The following is a 27,132-nucleotide window of genomic DNA, read 5'->3' on the forward strand; positions in this document are numbered from 1 at the left end:
TGCATATTACTCTTTTATTAGATAGGATAAAAAAGCCATAGATCTCTGGGTGTTAATTTTGTATCCTGCTACATTGCAGAATTCTTGTTTTTTTTTTGCCTCTTTTGAGTATCAATTTTGCACCTTTGTTTGACAAATATATATACATTTTTGTATATTTCTCTTTTTAAAACAATAAGCTTATGTGCCAATTTAATTTTTTAACAGACTCATAAAATAATGAATGCTTAGCTGATTTAATGACTATGTCCTTATATATGAAATTAAATTGGTCACTGAAAAAATTCTCTGACAGTCAGTATATCATTTGCAAGGAGTTAAATACATTTCAAATCAAGATTTTTCTGACACTTCAATATCATCCCATATTGCAGCTTTAATTTTTGAAGTATCATATTTCCTCATTATATCAAACTCAAGTCTTGGCTAACTCCACTTCTGAGCTTCTCTCATTTGCTCTTCAATTAAATAAAGATCAAATATAATTCCCTTAATATTAAGCTTTGGATGCTCACAGAGTTTGGACCAGCCCTTAGGCTTCATTTTTACTTTCATGCTATTAACAGGAACTTCTTGGCTCAATTCTTGTAGTCTTGGCTTTATATTAACATCAGCAGTGCTGTACTCAGGAAGGGCATCTCCTAAGTATAGCAAGCTGTCATCCAGCCATTTCTCTAATTTGATCACTTGGATCTCCTAGATTCTAGGATTATAGAGTTCAGAGCAAATCTCAACACTTTGTCCTTCAATAGTATTCCTAAGGATAAAAGTGGCTCCAAGTCCTGCTCCTGATCTCTGGATGCAAATCCCCAGAAACTCGCTGGTTTTTCCATCAGCATATGGGTTGGCCCTAGTAACACTAAGAATGCTTCCAACTTAGAACTTCGGAGTGTGGAGTATTTTTCTCCTTTATAACATATATTTTCTTTCCGACTGAAGTTTCAGAGGATTTGTTCTTCCTCTTTGAATGGATTTTGACTGAGTTGCTTCAGTAGTGAGAAAGTAGAGAGCTGTGTTAACTGTCTATGAATGAGGTCTGACTATTAGGGAAAGAAACTAGTACCTCAAGTCACACACAAAAACAGTCTCAATATTATAGTCCTTAGGTTTTCAACTCTAAACAATAACTCTATATGCCTAAATATCCAGCAATAGGGATTAATTGGATACATAACAGTACATCCATTCTCTGCAGTAAATCTGTTGGAACCAAATTTGCTTCTACTAGTACATACAAGCTTTGTTCTTGGGTTCCCAGCCATCAGCAGATGCCTGCCTTTTCCCAGTAATATTCTGAGTGTTGAGGGTAGGTAGATGGCAGACCACCCAGAGGAGCAAAGCCATGAGTCACTCACTTGAAGCAGGGAGAGCTATGGCCATTATATTTGAGGGGGATTAGGTATGTGCAAGGGGTGGGGGTCCAGTATCTGTCCCTGAATGGAGTTTCCAGAAGTCTCACATTGCAAAACAAATTTGTACAACAAAAGTTGTACCTCTTAAAGGGTTTAATATCTTTAAAGAATTACTTTGATATTACATTTGTGAAGGTTACAATTAAAAGGTGACACAGGAAGGAGTCTGAAAGCAGGAGAGGTCAACAACCTCTGTGTGCTTTGTCAGTTTGCTCCCCCAACCGCCAGGGTTAGGCTTCCCTGTCCAGCCACTCCTGCCTCGGTTTTGCATCTCTTAAGTTAGATAAAATTTGTGTCTTAGTTTGGGTTCCTGGAAGAAACCTGAGAGAAGAATTTGAATGTAAGTGGTTTATTTGAAAGGGGAAGGGAGTACTCAGAGAGGAGGGAAGCCAGAAAAGAAAGCCACCTGTGAATGGTACACTAGCCAACCAGCTCCTTCCTTCTGTGTATAACTGGAGCTTAATATATATCTAATAACTCTTTGAAAAAGAAAAACATGTCAGCCAAACTAGCCATGTTACACAGTGTGAATCCTACAGAGATCCATGCCAGAAGAATTCTTTATTTTAAATTAGTTGTTATGTGGGATGCCACAGCTTGGGCTTTTGTCCCTTTATTTTATTTAGTTATAAGCCATCTAAAACAAGTATGGCAAATAGTATAAGCTCATCAACTCTGATTGAGTGATGGCACACCCCAGAGTTGTGATGAGAAGGATCCTGAGTGTCCATTCATGCTCAGAAATAAAACCGAAGATTATTGACATGAAGGCGGAAGAGCAGTACTCATGCTTTGTGACTGCCATCCCTAACCTAGCTGTCATCCGTGCCCTGTTTATTTATTTGTCCAGGCCCAACAGAATATACTGTAAGAACTTGATAATAATAATCTAGGTATCTTTTAAAATATTATAGCTAGAATATTATGATTAGTTCATAATAAGAGAAGTTAAATTAATTAAAACCACAGGACCATTTCTTTAAAAAAGTCTACAGATTGACAATTATTAAAAAGCATGGGTGAGTTTTGGGAGTAAGAGACTCTCACATGTATTTTGGTGAGTATCAAACTGGTGCAACCCCTTTGCTAATAAAGGTACAAAATTAAAAAAAAAAAACAGAAGGAAAGACACACAAAAATACTAGTACACATGTATATTTGTTTATGCAAATTATATATTTAAATGCAAAAATGTGTAACAGAGGTTACCTCTGAAGAAGAATTATTTGAGGGCAGGTAGATAGAAGTGAAAGGAATATTTATTTACACTCTCCCACTCATATCTTCTCAAACTTTCTTTGATTTTAAAAACCATGTTAATATATATATTTTAAGTAAAGAAAATGAACTCTTTTGGTAATTCTAATTGTTCCCTATCCTACTCTCTTTTCTTCATTAATCTTAATGTGGAAGGAAGGAATGATGGAAGGAAGAGGGGAAGGAAAGAAGGAAGGAAAGGTAGGGAAGGGAAGGAGAGAAGGAGGGAGGAAAGATCTTTCCTATTCCCTCACGTAGAGAAAATTATCGTTAATATTTTTTGGATAATTTTTTGGTATAATGATATTGCCATCTAGTCTTTTTTCCTCTGCATAAGTATTTCTTTGTCTTTTAAAGTTAAAAGTGTGGTATCACATTGCACATAGGCTTATGTTTTCTGCCTTCCACGAATTTTTTATTATTATAAGAATCAAGTTAAGGATGGATACTGAACAAACTGAACTTCCCACATTTTCTATGGACAGAATTTGGGAGTTCAATGTCATGGTTAAATTTATTAACAATATTAGATTTATCAGAAACAAGATAGCATGTTCCTTCTTTTAATCTTCATATCCTTAGCATTTCTCAGTGTCTGCTAAAGAATAAGTGTTGGGAGATGATTCTCAATGAATTTCTCACATTATACACATATTCCCGGTAGAGGCATTGACTGCCTTTGTTCTGGATTGTTTTTCAAGGGTGTCTGTGTAGCAAACTGCTTTGAAAGAGTGAGGAAGTGTCTCTCTACCTCAACAGTAATAAGCAGGTGTGTTTGCTGTTGAGTATAAAAGACCTGGTTTGCCAAGGTCAGAGTTGCTCTCAAATGCTGACACTGGTTGCTGCTACTGCTGTAAGTCTGTGTCTCTGACTCAGGAGTCTCATTACTAGTATGTCTGCCAGCTTCTATGAAACTGTAAAAAACTAACTTGTTAAGTTGAAAGTAGGGTAAAATCTTATATCATTCACAGTTCCTGAGAGTAAGTGTTCAAAACAAAAGTTTATTGAATTAAATAATTTTTAAAATGTTTAGGGGACTTACTCTTCTGACTAATCAACAGATGCCCACGTAAAAAGCCCAAGAACATCTCTTGGCTAGGAGCTCTTCCACAATACAGCATATTTTTATTATAGTACCAGTGTGTGTTAGTCACCTTGTGTTTATTTTAGATATCAGTGTTGACTTAAAAAGGTTGGCAGCAGTCCTGTTTGGACTTGACTAAACTTTGAGTTGTCTGATGGAAACTGATTATTTACTTAAGCATTACCTAGTCCTGTAGGAATGACAGACTTTGGGTGGCTTCTACTTGCTTCTGCATCAGTGTCCCTCATGGATAAGGACATGATTTTTTTTTTTGTCTTTTGGTGTGTTTTAAATGTTTTATTCTTTAATATCTTTATTGTTGAGAGTATTACAGACATCCTTCCCTTTCCCTCTCCTCTTGCCCTCCTTCACCCAGATCCTGCCCACCCTAGGACTTCACTACCTAATTGTCTGTGTCCACAGGTAATGCATATATGCATATGACTTCTTTGGTTAATCTCTTCCCACCCCTCCTTCCTCCTTCCCTCTGAGATTCATCAGTCTGTTCATGTCTCCATGCCTCTGGTCCTATTTGATTCATCAGTTTGATGCCTTGTTCATTTATTTGTAGATTCAACTGTTGATAAATAGGCATTTATTGCCATTTTATTGTTCATATTTTTTTATCTTTTTCTCCTTCTTCTCATCCTGCTCCTTCTCCTTCTTCTTCTAGAATACCCTTCAACATTTCATGTAATACTGTCTTAGTGGTGATGAACTCTTTTAGCTTTTTCTTATCTGTGAAGCTCTTTATCTGACCCTCAATTCTAAATGATAGCTTTTCGGGGTAGACTAATCTTGGTTGTAGGTCCTTGCTTTTCATCACTTTGAATATTTCTTGCTTTTCTCTTGCTGCTTTTAAGATTCTCTCTTTGTTTTTAGCATTTTGCATTTTAATGCTGATGTGTCTTGGTGTGGTCTTCTTTGGATTCCTCTTGTTTGGGACTCTCTGTGCTTCCTGGACTTCTATGTCTATTTCTTTCACCAGGTAAGAAAGGGTTTTTTGTCATTATTTCTTCAAATAGATTTTTAATTTCATGCTGCCTCTCTTCACCTTCCAGAACCCCCCATAATGTGAATGTTGGTACACTTAAAGTTGTCCCAGAGTCTCCTTAACTATCTTCATGTTTTTGGATTATGTTTTCTTTTTACTCTTCTGATTAGGTTTTTTTTTTTTTTTTCTTTCTCAGCATCCTCTAGTATACGGTGGCTTCCCTGTAAATTATTCTTCATTTCAGTTAGTGTATCCTTCCACCAATTTCTGACTGGTCTTTTTTCATGTCCTTGATGTTGATACTAATTTCCTTGAAATTCTCACTAAGTTTCTTGACATTCTCACTAAGGTCCATGAAGCTCTCATTAATTTCCTTAAGCAACCTTATAATCATTGTTTTGCACTCTATGTCCAGTAGTTTCCTTGCTTCCATTTCATTTAGTTCTTTTTTTGGTGATTTCTTCTGTTCTTTCATTTGTGACATTTTTTTTTTCTATCCACATTTTTGCTACTTTTCTGTGTTTGTATTAGATAGAGCTGTTATGTCTCCTGGAAACCATAATGTGATCTTGTGTAGTATGTATCCTTTAAGGCCCAGTGGCTCAGCCTCCCCACTCACCTGAACTGGGCACTTTAGGTGGGTCCCTGTGTAGGTTGTGTGCACTGTCTTGTTGTAGTTGAGCCTTGATTGCTTTTGGCATCACTGGGAGGAATTGACTTCCAGGCCAATTGGCTGTGAGGGCCAGCTGCAACTACAATGGAAGAGCTGCTGTGCAAGAGACACCCTATAGAGTAGGACTTGCTTCATAGGGTTTTGGTGCTCACTGAATTCTCCCCTTGACTATGCTGCTTGTGAATACTGTAGAGTTGTAATTTGGTGTGGTATGAAGCTGTCCACTGAGTGCTCTGGCTCTGGGGCCTCCTGGGAGGTGCAAAGTTAAGCACTACCTGTGTCCTGCTTAAGACCACTTGGCACAAGCTACAGAGTGATCTGCAGATGGCTGCTACCTGTGTTTGTCTTAGAGATGCCTAATAGAGGCTAAGTTGTGAACCTTGGCAAGCTGTTGCTAGTGCTGGGCCTGAGGCCACTTATCCAGAGATATGGGCACACTGAGTCCAGCTGCTGCTTTGAGAGATTTTAGGAAAGTCTGAAGCCTGGACCAGAATAGGCCATTCATATGGAAAAGACACTGCAAACAACTTGGGTGGGGCTGCAAATTAGGTGGGGCGGGATCTCAGGGAATCACTAGGGTAGGGTGAACAGTGAGGGCCAGGTTGATGGAGAATCAGATATGGTGCCTTCCAGTTAGCTCTATGCGGGGGCGGGGGTGGGGGGTAGAGGTGGGGGGAGGGGAAGGGGAGATGTCCCAGCACTTTGGCTAGGAAAAAGCTGCTCCCAAGTTCTTGCCCTGATGCCACACAATTTATTTCCTCCCTGTATGTCTCTGGATCCTTTCAAGCTGCTGCCACAGTGCTGGAGCTCAGAGGAAGTGAGTCCATCCCTTTAAGAGGAACTTCCTAGGACTCCAGCAGTCTTCATGTCACTCATGACTTCTCCTCCCAGGACTGGAACCCTGGACTAAGGGATCTAGTGTAGGGCTGGGACTCCTTGCTCCTCACAGGAGGCCTCTGCAGCCAAGATATCCCTCCTGATTAAAAAAATGCCACACGTGGTTGTTGGACCAGCCATTCCATGCCTCCGCCCCTCCTACTAGTCTCAATGTGTTTTCTTCTTTAATTATCTAGTTGTAGGACTTCCATTCAGCCAGATTTCAGGTGATTCTAAATCAGGGGTCCTCAAACTTTTTAAACAGGGAGCCAGTTCACTGTCCCTCAGACCGTTGGAGGGCCGGACTATAGTTAAAAAAAAAAACTATGAACAAATTCCTATGCACACTGCAGATATCTTATTTTGAAGTAAAAAAACAAAACGGCAAAAACACCCGCATGTGGCCTGCGGGCCGTAGTTTGAGGACGCCTGTTCTAAATGATAGTTGTTCTGTATGTTAGTTGTATTTCTGATGTGGTTGTGGGAGGATCCGAGTATCAGCATTTACCTATGCTACCATCTTGGTTTCTGCTGAGGCCATTGTTTTAGTATACAGAGCTGAAGTTGTATTTCTCTTTCTAAAAATAACAACAGATTATCTTAAGAATGACACTTTCATCTGGAACACTAAACACTGACTTTGGTGTTTCTTTTTCCATTTGCTGCAGAGGGGAATTTGTTTTTCTCCCCTTTTTAAAACGCCTGGCAACTCGAAGCCTGGAAACCCTTTTCCAAAAGAAAGTGTCCCAGTCTTTCTGCAATACCTGATGGCCAAGCAGCCACCTGTTCCCCTCCTGTTAACTATAAGCCCAAGACCCTGGGCAGAGGGCTGGTGTCCGTCAGCTGGGGATCCAGGGAGAAATATGTTTTCCAAGATAAACAAGTGATTTAAGGTTAATCATTATTCATAACTATCTTAGAAGCTATATGGCATGTCAGGAGGGAAATTGATAGGATCCAGGAAACATAGGTTTGCTTCTAGACTGGCCTCTTTGTCTGTGATCCTGGGCAAATCATTTGACATCTCGGAATCTTAGTTTTCCCACTTGTAAAATAGTAACAATGATACCTGCTCTGTCTATATCATAATGTTGTTTTGAGCATCAAATGAAATAGCTCAATTATGGTTAGAAAATGGAATAATCTTACAGCCCTTTTATCAACATTTTGGCTATAAATTTAGAAGGGCTTTGAAGACCATAAAGATCTGCATAAATAGAGGTATTCTTAGTAAACAGTGTATCTACCACATTCTTTTTGAGTTTTTGCCTCTTTTTTTTTTTTGCACTGAGGAAAATGTTACTCTAAAAATCAAGCCTATACACCCTTGAATACTATGATTGAAATATTTCACCATTGATATACTTAGATCATGGAACGCTGACTTTTTTTTAAAATATATTTTTATTGATTTCAGAGAAGAAGGGCAAGGGAGAGATAGAAACATCAATGATGAGAGAGAGTCATTGATTGGCTTCCTCCTGCAGCCCCATACTGGGGATTGAGCCCTCAACCTGGGCATGTACCCTGACTGGGAATTGAGCTGTGACCTCCTGGTTCATATGTCAATACTCAATCACTGAGCCACACTGTCTACACATTTATGTGATAAGCTGGACCACAGAAATCAAAAGTGAATTAAATCAGCATTCGACAAAATAATATAGAAAATGTAATTTCTTTTTGACTCATTAGATTTTCTTAAAAGAGTTAAAATTCGGGCAACTACCTTTGACCCAATTTGTCCCAGCAAGACCCTGAACAGGATAAAGAATGGCTGTCTAACAGCTTGTCAACTTTTGTCATGAATCGGCTCCCTGGGTGGCACAGAAAGACTTTCCCAATTATGAGACGAAGGACTGATCACACAAGGAGCTGGTCATTGTGGCAGCAAGTCACTATTGCTGTGATCAAAAGTTGTATGTTTTGACACAAAATGGGAGAAAAAGAGTTAACACAATATTTATTTACTAGTTTTTGTTGTGTGGCATTACAATATAATATTAAGACCTGTTTCATGGAAATATGGAATAAAATTCATAAATTATATTCATAGAGATATTTGTAAATGTGACAGAAGGAATACATATTTCTTTTTTGTTTGTTTGTTTGTTTGCTAATCCACATTCGAGGATATTTTTTCCATTGATTTCTAGAGAGAGTGGAAGGGAGGGGGAGAGACAGAGAGAGAAACATCAGTGTGAGAGAGATACATCAATGGTTGCCTCCCACATGCACCCTGACTGGGGCCAGGGCTTGAGGTGCAACCAAGGTACATGCCCTTGGAGGGAATCAAACCTGAGACCCTTCAGTCTGCTGACTGACACTCCAACAACTGAGCCAAACCGGCTAGGGCCATATTTCTTTTTATAACTCAAATAACAACATACAGAAACTAATTCATTTCCTTTTGATTTTAATAATCACTCCTAAATGTGTTATATTGGTCCTAATATAAAGTTTTAATGATACTGAGGAAAGCAAAAAATGCTCTAGAGAAGCATTTTTAAACTTCTTCAAATTTCATCTTTAGGATCATTTTATAGTGTTGTCTTACTAAACTAATCACCAGTTTCATGTTCTTATGAGATAACCCCTTTATATAATGGATTTATGGCTTGGCTACAAGATTAAAGTGGTGAATTATTTACATGAAGATATTATGATTCACGCATAACTTGCTGTTTAAAGATATTTCTATAGTTCTGATGCTGCTGTATATGCTTAAGGTATTTTTTAAAATATTTTTTTATTGATCTCAGAGAGGAAAGGAGAGGTAGAGAGAGATAGAAACATCAATGATGAGAGAGAATCATTGATTGGCTGCCTCTTGCACACCCCTTGCTGGGGATTGAGCCCACAACCTGGGCATGTGCCCTTGACCAGAATTGAACCCAGGACTTCTCAGTCCACAGACTGACACTCTGTCCACTGAGCCAAACCAGCAAGGACTATGCTTAAGGTATTGAAGGTATGATGACGTCCTAAAATATTCCATGAATAATACATTATGAATTTTAATTTTACTTTAAATATATACTATATATTTTTATATAAGACCCCTAAGTTGACCATCTTGTTAATAGCTCATATGCATTTTCAAAATAAAGTCATTCTGATTTTTCTATTATAAAAGGCCAGCTAATATTTGAACAGATAAAACTGGAGGATAGGGTCCTTACTAGCAGTCACATCAATATAGCTGAAAAGATGCAAAAAACCCCATCATGTTTTATGTGTTTTTCTGCCTAATGTAATTTTCATTGTTATCATCTGTTACATAACAGCATCAATATTGGTAAAGTAATTTGAGAACAAACTAGGATTCATAGCACTCATCTCTCCAGACAAACCAGAAAGAATCTAAATGTTCTGATATACTAATTCACTTTCATTTGTTTGCACTTATTTAACACAAATGTGTTCCTAGCCAGGAATATTTCTTCCTTAATGTGCTATCATTGACCTTTGTCTTTCCCTTTGTGCTGGAGGCTAAGGATAGTAGTTAGCATAATAAATGTGAGAAGTTTGTCAGAAGGCTGATGCATGTCTTCAGCAGAGCTGAAAATCTGCATATTAGTACCTGCTGCCAAACACCTGAGGGCAATTCACCCAACCTGATAATTCTTTATTGTTTACCAAACCTTACCTTTGATGTGTATATCTGCTTTGCTAAAGGTCAAAATGTGTTACTAAAAAGTCGTGGGTCTGGAGATTTGGGGAGCCCACTTCACTAGAGGTGTGACCTCTGCCTGGTTTCCCCAACATGCCTTCCAAATTTATATTTCTTGTCTAGTCTCCATTTATGTGCAGCCCTTCTCCAGATTCTTGAACGCTTGTTGTGAAAAAAACTGCAGCATTTATGACGCCTCAATGAGGGACATCTGGAGAAGAAGCTTATTTGCCTGAGCGAAGGAAGAGGTCCACTGGTAAAGGTGGGGATCACCAGTAAATTTGATGGGGAGATTCACTACACATAAAGCCCATGCCAAGCTTTGGAAGTCACAATCCAGAGTGGGCAGGAACGTCTTTTTCAAGCCAGACCATAATGGAGAAGAATTCGGTTAAAAGGCAAAATTATAAAGAAATTAAAATGTCAAAAGGTACTCTCTTAAATCAGGCTCAAGGAAAAAGAGTGTCGTTTTCATATTTAACTATGTGGGGTCTTGTTCAAATTACAAATTACCTAATTCGTATTGGGGATCCAAAGTCCAAAGGCAACTAGAGAAGGTAGTGCTGTTAACACTCTCACAGGGAGACTCTCTGATGCTTTGTCTTTAAATTACCATATGACGCCTTGGGACAGGCAGAGTTTAGCTAAAATAAATTTAAAGGGTAGTCAATGCTATGGAGAGAAATTTCAAGGAAAAGAACTGTGATTTATTAGGTCTTGTTTATATGTTTGTTGATCTGTCCTTTTTGTTTGGTTTTAATGTGTTTATTGTTAGTTTATTAAGTATGCCTTTAATTTAATTCAGTAAGAAAAGAAACCTGGGCAGCCAGACCATTTGCTAAATTTCCCCAAACCAAGCAGAATGTGGGGGTGGGGAGACACGTGGTGATCCTGTAAAATGGACGCCCACTCCCGAGAGTGCTATTAAAAAGTCAATAAGTTATCTCTGTTACAGAATTTGCCAAAGTAAATGCCTTGGACAATAATAATTGCCTTTCAAGTCTCAAAATTGTTGAAACGTAGATAAATGAGGGATTTGTGGTAGAGCTTTTCAGGGGTAAGTATAGGTATATTGATAGAAGAGGGGGCTCGTCGAGTTTCCCGAAGCAGAAACCTTAGATGATTATCTCTGAGGAAAGAATGTAGTGCTTTTACATTTAAATAGCTACAAGTTTGCCTCTCTGCTTCCCCCTCCTTTTGCCAGCCAGAAACATAGTTTTCCAAAGTCTATGGCAACTTAGAGCTTTGAAGTTTGCTAAATTAAATGATAAAAATTTATTGAATATCTAGGTATGTTAAAATGACAAAATACTGAAATATTCATCTGAGTTTGCCTCGTATCAAAAACCTAGAGGATAGAATTGAATCTATTAAGTAAATATGTCTTGTATTTTATTTGAAATATATTCTTTAAAATATGAAGTTATTACTAATCTGAGAAATGCTAAGTATTTAACTTGCCAGCTAAAATTTAAGGCTTCTAAGAGTTTAAAGTTCAAATTAAGATGGGAGAAATTATATAGTTGTGATAACAAAATGCATAAAGTATAGAAATTTATTTTTGAGAAAGTTATTCTTATATTTTCTCTGGAGAAATTAGTAGTTTAAAATATATTGTAGTCTTTATATGTGGTAAAATTTCAACCTCGAGTATAATATTTTATATGGTCTAATAAATAAGGAGGATTCATTTCGTGGTCTCAACCAAATTTTTAATATAAAAACCAGTTTAAATTTAATTGATATCTTTTAGAATGATTACAAAAAGTATATAATATAATCTTTGGGATATATATAACGACCGTTTAGCAGGCTGTGCATGCAGCAGGCTTGGGTTAGCGGACTGCAGCAGCCAGGGGACGTGAGCCTGTGGTGCCTCCTCTGGAGTTGGGGAGCTAATGACGGATGGGCTCTAGTCCTCATCCAACAGCCGTCTCCAGCAGGCATGGGGCTGCTGAGACCCAGGCTGGGCCTCTGGCTACAGATCCACAGGTTCATGGAGACCGACTCTACCAGGCCGCCCGGAGGCCATGTGGCTGGGCCACAGGGTGCCCGAACCCTGTACCCATTCAAGATGTGAAGCAGAGAGGAGGTATGGAAAGAAATCCAGAGAATGGGATGTGGGGGTTCAAGACTCACTCCCTTTGGGCTTTGTCCTTCTTGGCCCGCCTGAGGGGTGGCTCCCAGACGAGCGCTGCAGCTTCGGCAAAGCTTCCAGCCAGAAGGCGGCGGCCCAAGGGGTGCACCAGAGGGGGCTCAGGCTGGGGCAGGGGGCCAGCAGGTGGGAATCTGCCTTGCCCATGAAGAGTGAGGTTCTGCACGGGTTGGCCCAGCGGGAAACAAGAGGCGATGACTGCCAGTGTGGAAGGATGCCCGGGTGGAGGGATGCGAACCCGCAGCCCTGAGGCGGGGGTTGAGGGGTGGTGCCACCTCAGTGTAGGGGCGCCACACTGCCGGGTACCCCACTGAAGCAGTTTCGGTGAAGCTCCTGGCACTAACCAGGCAGCGACTCCTGCTTCCGCTGCGGTCCAGAAGCAAGCCTGCACCTGCCCCTCCCCAAGTTCCCGCTCCGCTGTGCCCACAGCAGCACGTGCCTGCACAGTGAGTGTGAAGTCTACCATCTGCTCCCCAGAAGGGGGGCAGTAAAGAATGGGGGTGGAGGGGGACGGGGGAGAGGGAAGAATGTGGAGCATCCACGATGAAGAGGTGCTCGAGAACGAGGTTCAGAAGGCTGACGGAGGTTTGTTCTATTTGCCCCACGGCTGCCCCTTGGAAGGGTGGAGAGCACAGCTGTGAGGGCTCCCTGCCCACTGAGTCCAGTTCCACAGCCAACTGGAATTGGCCTCAGTTTCCTGGTCTGTAAAATGGATTAAGTGTGTCCCAGGGCCTTTGCTGAGCTTTGAGGGCCAATTGAAATACTATATGAAGAAAATGAGGGAAGAAGTGATAAAGAAAGGAAGGACGAGCCACACAAAAGAAAGATTGGAAGGCCTGTAAACCTATAGTCACTTAAATAGGGAATATAGTCAATAGTGTTGTAATGATGGTATGATGCCAGGTGGGTACTGGAAATATTGGGGAACACTTTGTAAAGTGTATGATTGTCTAACCACTATTCTGTAACTAATATAAAACCTGAAACTAATACAAAATAATATTGAATATAAAGAAATAAAAATAGGAGTGAAATTTTTATAAATTTCAAAGTTTAAATAAAGACTGTAAATGAAGGAAGGGGGAGAATAAAAATAGTGCTTTTCATTTTACCACTTTATTGTCTTTTCAGTACATGAAAAAGACAGTTGTCTTTATATGGTGCTTTTATACTTTTCTAAGTCATTATCTCATTTGATGTTCAGGGCAACTTAAAGACAAGATAATTATTCCCTCCACTAGTCAAAGAAAGAAATCTTGGTGTCTGGCCCCAAACGATTCAATTGTCAAGCCCTTATTGTAAAGCAGGGTTAGTGAAATTTTCTGTAAAAGGTCATATCTATACTAATAAAAGCCTTGGGAGCGATCAGGCCAGCAGAAGAGGGCAGTTGGGGGCTATCAGGCCGACAGGGGAGCAGTTAGGCATCAATCAGGCCAGCAGGGGAGCAGTTAGGGGGCAATCAGGCTGGCAGGCAGAAGTGGTTAGGGATGATCAGGCAGGCAGGCAGGCAGCAGTTAGGAGCCAGTGCCAGTTTAGGCCCAACCCCTGTGGCCTAAACCAGCAGTCGGACATCCCCCGAGGGGTCCGAGATTGAAGAGGGTGCAGGCTGGGCTGAGGGATACTCCTGCCCCTGTGCACGAATTTGGTGCACTGGGCCACTAGTAGTACAATAAAATTCATTACAACTGTTATACAGCTTTAACAAAGATTAACACGTGGCCAATCTCATTTAATCTACCATACTTCATATCATATCATCCCCAAATACTTCTGTGTGTTTCTCTAAAAGATACATATAAGTATTAAAATAATAACCATTCACACAGTATGGGATATGGTTTCAGTGTTAGAAGAGTTTAGCCAAGTATAGGCTGAAGATTAAAAAATGTTTCCTGGGACTTAACAATTATGCTTACAAATAGTTGTAGGTTTAAATATTTATTTTAAAACAAATGAACCATTGTATTCTGTGATGGCTTACAATTCTAATTGGTTGGCACATGCCCAGCCATTTCTAACATTCTTTCATAATTACTTGTGGGTGGATGGATGAATACACTGGTGGCTAAAGCAAACTTGGGAAACTTTTCATGTTCTTCTCATTGAGGCTGGTGGAGCAGGCGGTGGGGGGTAGTGAGGCGGCGGCGGGGGGGGGGGGGGCGTTTAAACAGGCATAAAGTAGCAAGAAAAGATGCTCTGAGATCTGCCAGGTGCAGAGGAAATTCTACTTTTCTTCAGCTCTGTACTAGTCTCAAGCTAGTGACACTTCTTTCTTACTGTGTTGTCATTGACTTTGCCTTTCTCTGGCCCCAGGGGTCTTGTACAACAGTGAGAAAAAGACATAGGGGAGACCAAATATTCTATCAATATATGGAGAGTTTGCATAGTTCTTTATAGCTTAACATGGATGTTGTCATATTTAACCTTCACCACAATACTGCTAGATAGCTATTACTCTTATGGTGATTGAGCCATAAGCTAAGGATCAAAGCTAAGGGATTTACCAAGATCGTGCAGGAGATGAAGCTGGGGCCCAAGGGTCTTTTGGCATGCTCATGGTTGTTTTGTTTTTCTGGCTGTCTCTGGACTAAAGCTTTTTAAAATAAATAAATAAATAAATTCTGAAATAATAAATAATGAACAAAGGAGTGTGGAATGAGTTTACAATGAAGCATCTTAAAGGGACAAGGTAATAGTGGACCTCCTCTTTCTTCTCATATTTCCTATTTGGAAATGAAGCTACCCTTCTCTTCTCTTGGAGGGATGGGTCTCATTACAGCGATTTCTATCTTTTAAAAAAAATTGTTATTGTTGAAAGTATTACATGTGTCCCCCTTTCTCCCCATTGCCCTCTCCCCTTCCCCCACCCCCATCAGCCCTCACCGTGATTTCTATCTTAACAGTAGAAATGGAGTCAATGTGTTGATTCCAGGCCAATGCCAAATAAGGGTTCTTCGCCTGGGCCCAGGGCTAGGTTTCAGCGGTCCATAGGTTTGGATGAAAAAAAAAAAAAGTTGTTGTTATTGTTTTTTGAAACCTCTAAGTACTTCCCTCAATTATGAATGTAGATTTCAAACCATAGTAATTATTAACTGTTCCTCTGTACCCAAGAGAAACAGAAGACATTTTCTTGTAACATTATAATTGTCATAGATATCTAATCACTACTTCAAAAATAGTAGCTACTAGACTTGTGCCTAGATCTTATTATTTAATGTCTTAAAGACACATATGTTATTGTAAAGTTTTAAAGCCATTTTGCTGATTATATTTCTATATAATTATCTATTTTAATTGTAATCATATGTGTTTTATTTTATGCATTTAAAACATTACTCTGGGAAGGGGTACAGGTATCACTAGGCTATCACAGGGGTCCACAGTACAAATAAAAGTTGTAGAGACTTTCTCTAAAGTAACATTCACTGAAAATCTTAAATTATTCCTAAGGAACAAAATTTTCAAAACTTTTTGTTTTTAAGGAAGGAACTAATCTGAGGCAACAATTATTTAATTTCATCATCTCTTCCATCTCTCTATTTGGTCCATTGAACTAGTGACAAACAACTCATGTGCAATAAACATTGATAGAAAATGATACTCCTGTTTCTTTTGGAAAAATGAGCAAGCTGCTGAAAACATACTGAGTTTGGTTCATGGGACATTTCCTGAAAGAGAGATGGCTTAGGATGGAGAGTTTAATGAAAGAAGAAGGAATATCTGCATGGATAAATTAGCCAAGGACAAGATTTTACTCAGAAGAAGGCATGCTGAATTTTGTCTAAAAACAACATTTGTCCTTTGTGGAAAATCATGTCCATACTAACTTTTCTGTGTCTTCTCAAAGACAGGTAATTGCATTATTCATTAAATAATTTTATTTTCAGTTGACAAGCAATAAATTATATGTTAAATCTATCCATATCAGGAAAGATATTTGTTGCAGTAACATCTGCTAATACATGTTATTTGCAGAAAAACACTATATCACAATTCTTAATCTAGGTATAGAAATGAATTAGTCTAAACATTTTTTCATTCTTCATATATATCAGGAGGAATTCAGAACCTTCAAATGATTTGTCTTATAAAACTGTCACAATAGTCATTTTTACTTTCCTTCTAGAAATTATTTTGCTTGGTTTGTTACTTCTTCTTATAAAAGTCAATACTGGGTAAAACCTTTGAGAAATTAGTGATTGTCAAGGGCAGCATGTAGAGCATAATGTTTAAAAACTACAATGGGCAAAAAGAATGTGTTGTTGCTCCCTTGTCAGCTTACATCCTTGCAAAGCCCAAGTCTGGAGTTAGTTCAGCAGACTATTTTTCATGTCTCCAAGCATTTGCCCTGGCTGGTTCATTTCCCTGGAATGTCCCCCAACACACACACCCCCACCCCCGTTCTCATTTACTCTCTACAATCTCAAGATTATCCAGTGATTTATTCCCCAAAAAACTTAGCCTGACTTCTCCTCTCATTCCAGATGGGGTTACTGCTCCTCTGTACAGCTAAAGTGCTCTGTCTTCCTTCTAGGTTCATGAACTGCTCTCTCTTCCTCCCTCCCAACCTCTGATCATCATGCTCTAGACCAGGGGTGGGGAATCTTTTTTCTGCCAAGGGCCATTTGAATATTTATAACATAATTTTGGGGCCATTATCAACAAAAATCATTCAGCTATAGGATCCTCCCCACCAGGGCCCTGGTAGGGGCTCAAGCAGAAGGCAACAAATCAATGTTTCGCTCACATTGATATTTCTCTGTCTTTCCCTCTATCTTTCACTCTCTCTAAAAATCAATGGAGAGGTGGACAAAATGGCAGAGGAATAGGCAGATGTGTCCTGAGCCTTGTCCTGGAGCAGATAGAAGGAGCAACTAAATCAAATAACATCTGCCCCGAATTGGTGAAGTAGACACAGCTGGTGAGATAATTTGCAGCCAGGAAGGGCAGACAACGCCTGGAGAACAGTAAAATAACGGATCTGGGCTGGAGAGAATTATGAGGCCTCCAAGCCCAGAGGGTCAGAAGGAAGTTGCATGGCACCAAACCTGCATCCCTTGGGACAGGCGTAACATCTGACTGTAGAAAGGAAGTCCAGAGAGCTGCTGGCAGCAGGGGATTCTAGGTCTAAACCCATAGCCACGAGAGGCTGAGCACCAAGGGGGCAGGCCTGAACAACTGCCCAAGTTGTGCCATACTGCGGGGCGGGGGGGGGGGAGGGGCGGGGCGGGGTTTGCAGTGATGCATCTCTTTCACCTCTTTGGTCTTTGCTTTTATTCTCTAAACCTAGTTCATAGAACCTTTCATATGCAAACACTCACCTATGGCTGAGGTGTGGACTTGTAGAGTCTGGGGAGAGGCTGGGGAGAAGAGCAGCTTGGGGAGAGGTGGCTGGGAGTCTGGCACTGAGACATACCTGACACCCCAGACCTAAGCAGCCATTTTCCCCTGAAGAGATAGCCCCTCCCTGCAGTCTCCAGGCAACCAATACAGCATCACCCAGACTACTCCCTGAGTGCTATAAAGGATACAAAAAAAAGAAAAAAATCTGAATAGTTCCCGAGAGCCCACAGGGACTGGCCTGAAGAGAGGCCATGCAGTCCTAGAAAGCCATACAGCAAGTTCCCCAACTATAGCTCTGTCAGAAATAGCCACTTGAGAGATTAAGATTGAAAGTGGGCAGACAGGCTAAGTGGAAGACTGGTCCCGCCTGCTGAGAGTCAAGGCTGTGGAGATAGACACAAACAGAAGAGCGGTGGACCGCTTGGAACTTCAACAATCTAACAGGAAACTGAGAAGTGGCAGACAGTACAGAAGCATGGGATCTTAAACCAGCCCCCATGGGGCATTAAAATTTGGCAGACACTTTTTCATTTTTATTTTATTATTTTGTTATCACTCTTTTTTTCCTGTATTTTCTGTATTCATTTGTTTCTTTATTTTTATTTCTTCTTCCATTATTTTTTATCATTCTATTTTTATTTTATCTATTTTTTATTTTTATTTTTTAATTTTATCCTATTTTATAAATTAACTAGAGGCCCGGTGCACAAAATTCATGCACTGGGAGGTGTCCCTCAGCCCAGCCTGCACCCACTCCAATCTGGGACATCCCTCTCACAATCCCGGACTGCTGGCTCCAAAGCACTCATCTGCCTGCCTGACTAATTGCCCCTAACTGCTTCTGCCTGCCAGCCTGATCACCCCCTAACTGCTCCCCTGCCAGCATTATTAACACCTAACTGCTCCCCTGCTGACCTGATTATCCCCAACTGCCCTCCCATGCTGGCTTGGTCACCCCCAATTGCCCTCCCCTGAAAGCCTGGTCCCCCTCAACTGCCCTCCCCTGTAGGCCTGGTTGCCCCTAACTGCCTCTGCCTGCCTTATCACCCCTAACTGCCCTCCCCTGCTGGCCTGATCTTGCCCCCAACTGCCCTCCTCTGCTGGCCAATTTGGTTCTGATTGGTTGGTTTCTATGCCAGTCAGCATCAAAAGCTCCACCTCCTAGGCAACAATTGGCTCCTTACAGTTGACCCAGATTTGGTTCTGATTGGTCAGTTTCTATGCCAGTCAGTCAAAAGCTCCGCCTCATAGGCAGCCATTGGTTCCTCACAGTTGACCCAGAATTTGTTCTGATTGGTCGGTTTCTCTGACAGTCAGAGTCTCTGGGCCTATCAACGGGGCCTGATCAGAAAGGTGGGGCTGATCAGCAGCCCCGATGGAGGTCTGGAGAGAAATGGAGGTGCGGCTGCTGGCCAGGCCCGGAGCTAAAGAGAGAGACAAGTGCTGATCAACAGCTGCCACAGAGGCTATGGATCAGACCCTGCTTCTCTCTTCAGGCCTCTCTCCAGGCCTGATTCGCAGCCCCCTCAGCAGTCAGTGCTGGGTCACCACCTGTAGCCATAGCAGTCAGTGCTGGGTTGCCAAGGTAATCCAGGGCTGACTGCAGGACTGACTTCTGGTTGGTCGAACCTCCAGTTGTTGTGGATGTGACGGAGCCAGGATTTTTATATATTAGGATTTTTAAAAAATTGTTTTCTCTTCTTTCTCTTTCTTCTTATCCACTCATCCTCTTTCTACTTCCTCTATACTGAACTGAGGTCTTCCCCATATTCATCCAATTCCTTAACCTTACTTTCTGTATATAAGCTTGGCCTCTACAGATTCTGCCCCCACCCTCTTTTCTGGGTGTTTGGTGTTTGCATTTTTTGGTTTATTTGTTTGTTCTGTGGTGTTTTCACCCCATATACTTATATATTTTTCCTCTTTCTTCCTTTTTCTTTTCTCTCTTACCATTTTTTCTCTCCTTGGTGTCATTTGTGCTCTCTTTTCTCTTCCCTAATTCTCTTTTTTTCTGGTGGTCTCTTATATTGCAGTTATCGGTGTCATGAGTACATTCATGTTTTAGTCCCTTTGTGTCGTGTCTTGTCAAGTTGCATTTTGTCCTGTTTGGTCAATGTGGTAGAGAGTGAGCCACATAACCAGACACATGGAGAGAAGACTCCATCCACGAATGGGTCAATAACACTCCAGACCCAACTACAGAGAAAGGAAGATGACGGCAGTGCAGGAGAGAGCTTGAGTGAGTGAGGGAGTGAAAGGGGAGTGTGTGGATATGTGGGGTGTGTGCATGTGTATGTGAGTGAGGGACAGTTAGATCCTGAAGAACCTTCTGGGACAGGCAGACCAGGCTTGCCTAGCTGGGAAGCCTCTGCTACCATTGCAAACTGTCCTGGGGAAGCTGGCTCTACCAAAGAGGCTGTGCCTTCTTGAAGGGGAGAGCTTCTGTGACTGGTAACCTAGCCTCACCTCCACCCAGAGTTCCCTCAGACACAACCTGGGACTATACAGCCACCCCTGCCAAGGACCTGCTGCCTTGGCTGCAGTTCCACAGTCACTGAGACTCCAGCCACCCCAGCCATGGGCTTTGGTGAGTTCCGAAGCTCACTTCCCTCTGGCCTGCCCAATGCTTTGCCCAAGGTGCTGCGACCACACGAGCAGCAGCAGTGTGAGCAGTCTGCTCCTGTCTGAAAAGCAGCAGCCACATGAGCATCCCACCTCCATCCAAGGAGCAGCAGCCTCCCTCATGTGGCCTGTCTTCATCTGAGGAACAGCAGCCATGTGAGCAGCCTTTCCCCATTCAAGCAGCAGCAGCCCCGCGAGCAGCTTGCACCTGTCCAAGGTGCAGCAGCCATGCACAGCCCACCCCTGGCTGAGTAACAGAAGCCTCTTGAGCAGCCTGCTCCCACCAGCCAGAGGAGCCACCACTTCTGTGAGCAGCCACGTGAGCAGTGCCCACCAGAGAAGCCGCTGCCAACTAAGGAGAAGCCACTACCATGATGGCCTGAGGAGCAACTGCTGCCTGAGGAGCCATTGCAGCCTGAGGAGCAGCCACCGCATGACTCGACACCTGGATCCTTCAGTGAGAGCAAAAATGGGGAGACAAAGAAACCCCCAAAGGAAAGAAAATGAGGAATAGCTAGAAAAGGTGCTAAGTGTAACAGAGGTATGCAATATATCAGAAAAAGAATTCAGAATAAGAATCATATAGTTCAGAAACTGGATGGATGAAAAAATCAACAACTTATGTAAGAATCAAGAAAAAATAAAGAGTGATATAACTGCAATAAAAAGCACTATGAAAAGTTTCAACAGTAGACTAGGAGAAGCTGAGGACTGAATTAGCGAATTAGAAGACAGAGAAGCAAAACACACCCAAACTGAACTGCAATTGGAGAAAAAAATTAAAAGACAGGAGGAGAACCTAAGGGATCTTTGGGACAACATGAAATGAAGCAACATACGAATAATAGGGGTGCCAGAATGACAGAAATAGGAACAAGGGTTAAAAAACCTAATTGAAGAAACAATGTCAGAAAACTTCCCTGATGTGGGGAAGTAAAAAGTCACACAAGCACAGAGAATCCCAAACAAGATGAACCCAAAAAGACAGACACTAAGACATGTCATAATTATGATGGCAAACATTCAGGACAAAGAGAGAATCCTAAAGGCTGCAACAGAGAGAAAGAAAGTTATGTACAAGGAATCTTTCATTAAATTATCAAATGATTTCTCAACAGAAGCACATTGGGCCAGAAAAGAATGGAAGCAAATTTGCAAAGTGATGCAAAGCAAGGGACTGAATCCAAGAATAGTCTATACAGCAAGGCTATCATTCAAAATTGAAGGGGAAATAAGGAGATTCACAGACAAAAAAAAAAAAAAAAGGCTAAGGGAGTTTATCACCATCAAGACAGCAATGACAGAAATGCTAAAGGGACTTGTATAAAAAAGAAGAAATAAAAAGGGAAGAAGGAACACAGGCACAAGAAATAAAAATGCTACAAACAAGTACCTATCAATAATAACTTTAAATGTAAATGGACTAAATGCTTTAATCAAAAGACATTGAGTGGCTGAATGAATAAAAAAACATGACGCATATATATGCTGTCTACAAGAGACCCACCTTAGAACAAGTGATTCATACAGACTGAAAGAGAAGAGATGGAAAAATATCTTTCAGGCAAATGGAAATGAAAAAAAAAAAAGCTGGGGTAGCAATACTTATAACTGACAAAATAGACCTCAAAGTGAAGGCCATAACAAGAGATAAGGAAGGTCACTTCATAATACTAAAGGGATTGATACAACCAGAGGTTATAACCCTGTTAAACATGTATGCACCCAATGCAGGAGCACCCAAATACATTAAAAAAAAAAATTCCTCAAAGATATCAAAGGAGAGATCGACAAAAATACAATCATAGTAGGGGACTTTAATACACCACTGACATCACTGGGTAAATCATCTAGACAAAAAAATCAGCAAAGAAACAGCAATCCTAAATGACTCACTAGATCAGATGGACTTAATTGACATCTTCAGAACATTTCACCCCAAATCCATGGAATATATGTTCTTCCCAAGTGCACATGGGACATTTTCAAAGATAAACCACATATTAGGTCACAGGCAAAGTCTCTCCAAATTCAAGAAGATTGAAATCATATCAAGCATCTTCTCAGACCACAATGACATAATATTAGAAGTAAACTACAATAAAAACAATCACAAAAATTCAAACACTTAGAAGATGAATAGCATGCTATTAAGCAATGATTGGGTTACCAAAAGGATCAAAGAAGAAATTAAAAACATCCTGGAAATGACTTACAATGAAAACACAACAATCCAAAATCTATGGGACACACTGAAAGCAGTCCTGAGAGGGAAGTTTATAGCTCTACAGACCTTCTTTAAAAAACATGAAAAAAAATGGTAATAAATCATCTAACTCTACTACTTAAAGAATTAAAAAGAGAGAAACAAGTAAAGCCCAGAGTGAGCAGAAGGAAGGAGATAATAAAGATCAGAGCAGAAATAAATGAGATAGAGACAAAAAAAAATTACCAAAGATGAATGAAACCAAGAGCTGGTTCTTTGAAAGGATACACAAGATTGATGAACCTCTAGCCAGGCTCACCAAGAAGCAATGAGAGAGTACCCAAATAAACAAAATCAGAAATGAAAGAGGTGAAATAACAACAGATCCCAGAGAAATACAAAGGATTGTTAAAAAATACTATGAACACGCCTATTCCAACAAACTAGACAACCTAGAGGAAATGGACACATTCCTAGAAAAATACAACCTTCCAAAACTCTATCAGAAAGATTCTAAGAATCTCAATAGGTTGATAACTGTGGAGGAAATTGAAGCAGTCATCAAAAAGCTTCCAGCAAACAAAGGTCTGGGGGCAGACAGCTTCACAGGGGAGTTTTCCCAAACATTTAAAGAGGAACTAAAAGCTATCCTCAGACTATTCCAAAAAATTCAAGAGGAAGCAACACTTCCAAGCTCATTCTATGAAGCTTACATCACCCTAATATCAAAACAAGATAAAGACAACACAAAGAAAGAGATTTCCAGGCCAATATCCCTCATGAACATAGATGCCCAAATTCTCAACAAAATTCTAGCAAATCATATCCAGCATTACATCAGGAAGATCATACACCATGACCAAGTAGGATTTATCCCAAGGATGCAAGTATGGTACAATATCTACATATCAATAAACGTGATATATCACATAAACAAATCCTATATAATAAAACCTTAATATGCAAATTCACTGAAGAGCAGAATGACCAGTTGCTTTGATGCACATTGACCACCAGGGGGCAGAGGCTCAACGCAGGAGCTGCCCCCTGGTGGTCAGTACACTCCCACAGGGGGAGCACCCCTCAGCCAGAAGCTGGCAAGCACAGTGGCAGTGGAAGGAGCCTCTCCCGCCTCTGCAGCAACACTAAGAACCCCTCAGGGGATGTCTGACTGTGGACAGTGGGCCTAAGCTGGCAGGTGGACATCCCCTGAGGGGTCCTGGACTGTGAGAGGGTGCAGGCTGGGCAAAGGGGACCCCCCCCCCGGCCTCATGCACAAATGTCATGCACCAGGACTCTAGTTGAGAGATAAAAATCACATTGTCATATCAATTGATGCAGAAAAAGCATTTGACAAAAATCCAACACCCTTTCATGATAAAAACCCATAGCAAAGTGGGAATAGAGGGATCATACCTCAACATAATAAAAGCCTTATACGACAAACTCACAGCCAACATCACACTCATGGGCAAAAACTAAAACCATTTCACCTAAGAACAGGAACAAGACAGGGATGCCCACTTTCACCACTCCTGTACAACATAGTACTGGAAGTGCTAGCCATAGTAATTAGACAAGAAGAATAAATAAAAGGTATCCAAAATGGAAAAGAAGATGTAAAACTGTCATTATTTGCAGAAGACATGATACTGTACGTAGAAAACACTAAAGACTCCATCAAAAAATTATTAGACTTAATAAATGAATTTGGCAATGTAGCAGGATACAAAATTAATGCCAAGAAATCTATGGCATTTCTATATACCAATAGTGAACTTACAGAAAGAGAGATTAAAAAAACAATTCCATTTACCATTACACCAATAAAATTAAGATACCTAAGAATAAACCTAACTAAGGAGGTAAAAGACCTGTACTCGGAAAACTACAGGACACTGAAAAAAGAGATAGAGGAAGACATAAACAAATGGAAGAACATACCGTGTTCATGGACTGGTAGAACCAACATCATTACAAAGTCCATACTACCCAAAGCAATCTATAGATTCAATGCACTCCCCATTAAAATACCAACAGCATATTTCACAGACCTAGAACGAATTCTCTAAAAATTCATCTGGAATTTAAAAAAGACCCTGAATAGCTGCAGCAATCCGGAGAAAGAAGAAGAATGTAGGAGGGATCTCAATACCAGATATCAAGCTGTATTACAAAGCCGCTGTTCTCAAAACTGCCTGGTACTGGCACAAGAACAGACATATAGACCAATGGAATAAAATAGAGAACCCAGAAATTTACCCAAACCACTATGCTCAATTAATATTTGACAAAGGAGGCAAGAGCATACAATGGAGTCAAGACAGTCTCTTCAATAAATGGTGCTGGGAAATTTGGTCAGATACATGCAAAAAATGAAACTAGACCACCAACTTACACCATACACAAAAATAAACTCAAAATGGATAAAGGACTTAAACGTAAGAGGGGAAACCATAAAAATCTTAGAGGAATCCACAGGCAGCAAAATCTCAGACATATGCTGAAGCAATATCTTCGCTGATACAGCTCCTAGGGCAATGGAAATTAAAGAGAAAATAAACAAATGGAACTACATCAAAATAAAAACTTCTGCACAGCAAAAGAAACCATCAACAAAACAACAAAAAAGCCCACTGCATGGGAGAACATATTTGCCCATGTTATCTCCGATAAGTGTTTTATCTCCAACATTTACAGGGAACTCAAACAACTTAACAAAAAGAAGATAAACAACCAAATCCAAAAATGGGCAACAGACCAAAATAGATACTTTTCAAAAGAGGATACAAAGAAGGCCAAGAGACATATGAAAACATGCTCAAAGTCACTAATCATCTGAGAGATGCAAATCAAAATGACAGTGAGGTATGATCTCACACCTGTCAGAATGGCTATCATCAACAAATCAACAAAGGACAAGTGCTGGAGAGGATGCGGAGAAAAAGGGACCCTTGTGCACTGCTGGTGGGAATGCAGACTGGTGCAGCCACTGTGGAGAACAGTATGGAGTTTCCTCAAAAAACTAAAAATGGAACTCCCATTGGACCCAGTAATCCCACTTCTAGGAATATATCCCAAGAAATCAGAAACACCAATCAGAAAGGATATATGCACCCCTATGTTCATAGCAGCACAATTTACAATAGCTAAGGTTTGGAAACAGCCTAAATGCCCATCAGCAGATGAGTGGATTAGAAAACTGTGGTACATCTATACAATGGAATACTATGCTTCTGTAAAAAGGAAGGAACTCCTACCATTTGCAACAGCATGGATGGTCCTGGAGAGCACCATGCTAAGCAAAATAAGCCAGTCAGAGAAAGATAAATATCACATGATCTCACTCATTTGTGGAATATAATGAACAACATGTCCTGATGAACAAAAACAGATCCAGAGACAGAGAAGCATTGATCAGATGCTCAAACCTCAGAAGGAAGATAGGGGTGGGTGGGAAAAGGGGGAGAGATCAACCAAAGGACTTGTATTCATGCATATAAGCATAACCAATGGACACAGACAGTAAGGGGTTGAGAGCATGAGCGAGTTGGGGGGATGGGGGCAATGGGGGCATAAGGACACATATGTAATACCTTAATCAATAAAGAAAGAAAAATGTTAAAAAATCAATGGCAAAATATCCTTGGGTGAGAATTAACAAAAAAATATTAGCCTACTATATTTGGTCAAACATTTCATTAACACCTCCCCTCTTCCCCAATCCCCCCCCCGCCACGCACACACACCCCATGCCTTGGCAGGGCCAGACCAAATGATTTTGCAGGCCTTACAGGGCTCTCAGGTCCGATGTTCCCCACCCCTGCTCTACACTATGAACCTCTTGAGATTGGAATTATGTCTCTGAGTTACAGGCAAATATTAAGCCCTCAAGATTTTCTGTAGAATTAATTCAATGAATAAATGAATGAAGCCAACAAATAAAAGACTAATGCGAAGTGTATATAAGGAAGGGTGGAGAGGCATGTTGGTCCCAGGCAGTCTCACTTGCATGGGAATAGTGAGAAATGGGACAGCTGCCAAGACCCTGCACTTTGAGCTTTTGCATGCTACAAAGGGAAAATGAGCTTTATACCTAACTATATAGAAATACTTTCAGTGTAGCAAGTAAGAATACTTTCAGTGTAGCAAGTAAGTAAACATTTTCTGATGTTTAAATGCTACATTTCTCTAAATCAGAGAAATTTGCTTTTATTTGCTCTGTACTTTCACCCATATGACTGGCAGAAAATTCAACCTCAATCATGTTTGGTGTGTTCTCTCTCATCCTCCAGGGATTCATTCAAGGATATCCTGGTATTTGCAATGCCATGGCTGGCAGAGTCCTATCAGCTGCTCCATCGGCTGTGACTCAGCAGTTTCCCAGGGCCCTGGTCAGGCAGCGTACTAGGAAGACCAGAGATGCCCCTCATGGTGGTGCACTGTTCTACCACACACAGAACCTCAGACTCCTGTGAACTTGGAGGTAAGTGTGGAACCGCTAATGGGCACCGTGTAATTATTCCCCTTAGGCACTTCTATGAGAGGGAGCCTAAGCCCTGGAGCCTTCCAGAAATCAGTGCACATGCCCCACTCTCAGGGCCACGGGGAAACAAACCTTCTTCCTCGATTAGGTAGCTTGTGTGGCTTCCACTCCAAAGCCCTAACCTCCATGTTCTCCTCTGGGGAACCCAATCCAGGGAAATTTTTGTACTGAGTTTTATGGGTGGAAAAAGAATCTGAAAATAACAGTTATTCCTTTCTTTACAACTCACCTCGTTACACAGGTCTTCAGAAGTCACAGAGAGTTTTTTCTTCATCTTCCCAAATTCTCCCC

The 27,132-nt window shown here is 40.7% G+C and overlaps 1 pseudogene across 1 annotated transcript; it reads right to left on the reverse strand.

The window, feature by feature from the left end:
• Window positions 1-333: 333 nt before the first annotated feature.
• On the reverse strand, window positions 334-27,115 carry LOC307096776 (large ribosomal subunit protein bL19m-like; annotated as a pseudogene). The gene is made up of 2 exons: window positions 27,071-27,115; window positions 334-1,023 (listed from the first exon to the last, which is right to left on the reverse strand). The product of its transcript is annotated as a large ribosomal subunit protein bL19m-like (transcript).
• Between the last annotated feature and the right edge of the window lie 17 nt (window positions 27,116-27,132).

The sequence above is a fragment of the Cnephaeus nilssonii genome, assembly GCF_951640355.1.
Source record: "Cnephaeus nilssonii genome assembly, chromosome: 3".
Taxonomy (NCBI): domain Eukaryota; kingdom Metazoa; phylum Chordata; class Mammalia; order Chiroptera; family Vespertilionidae; genus Cnephaeus; species Cnephaeus nilssonii.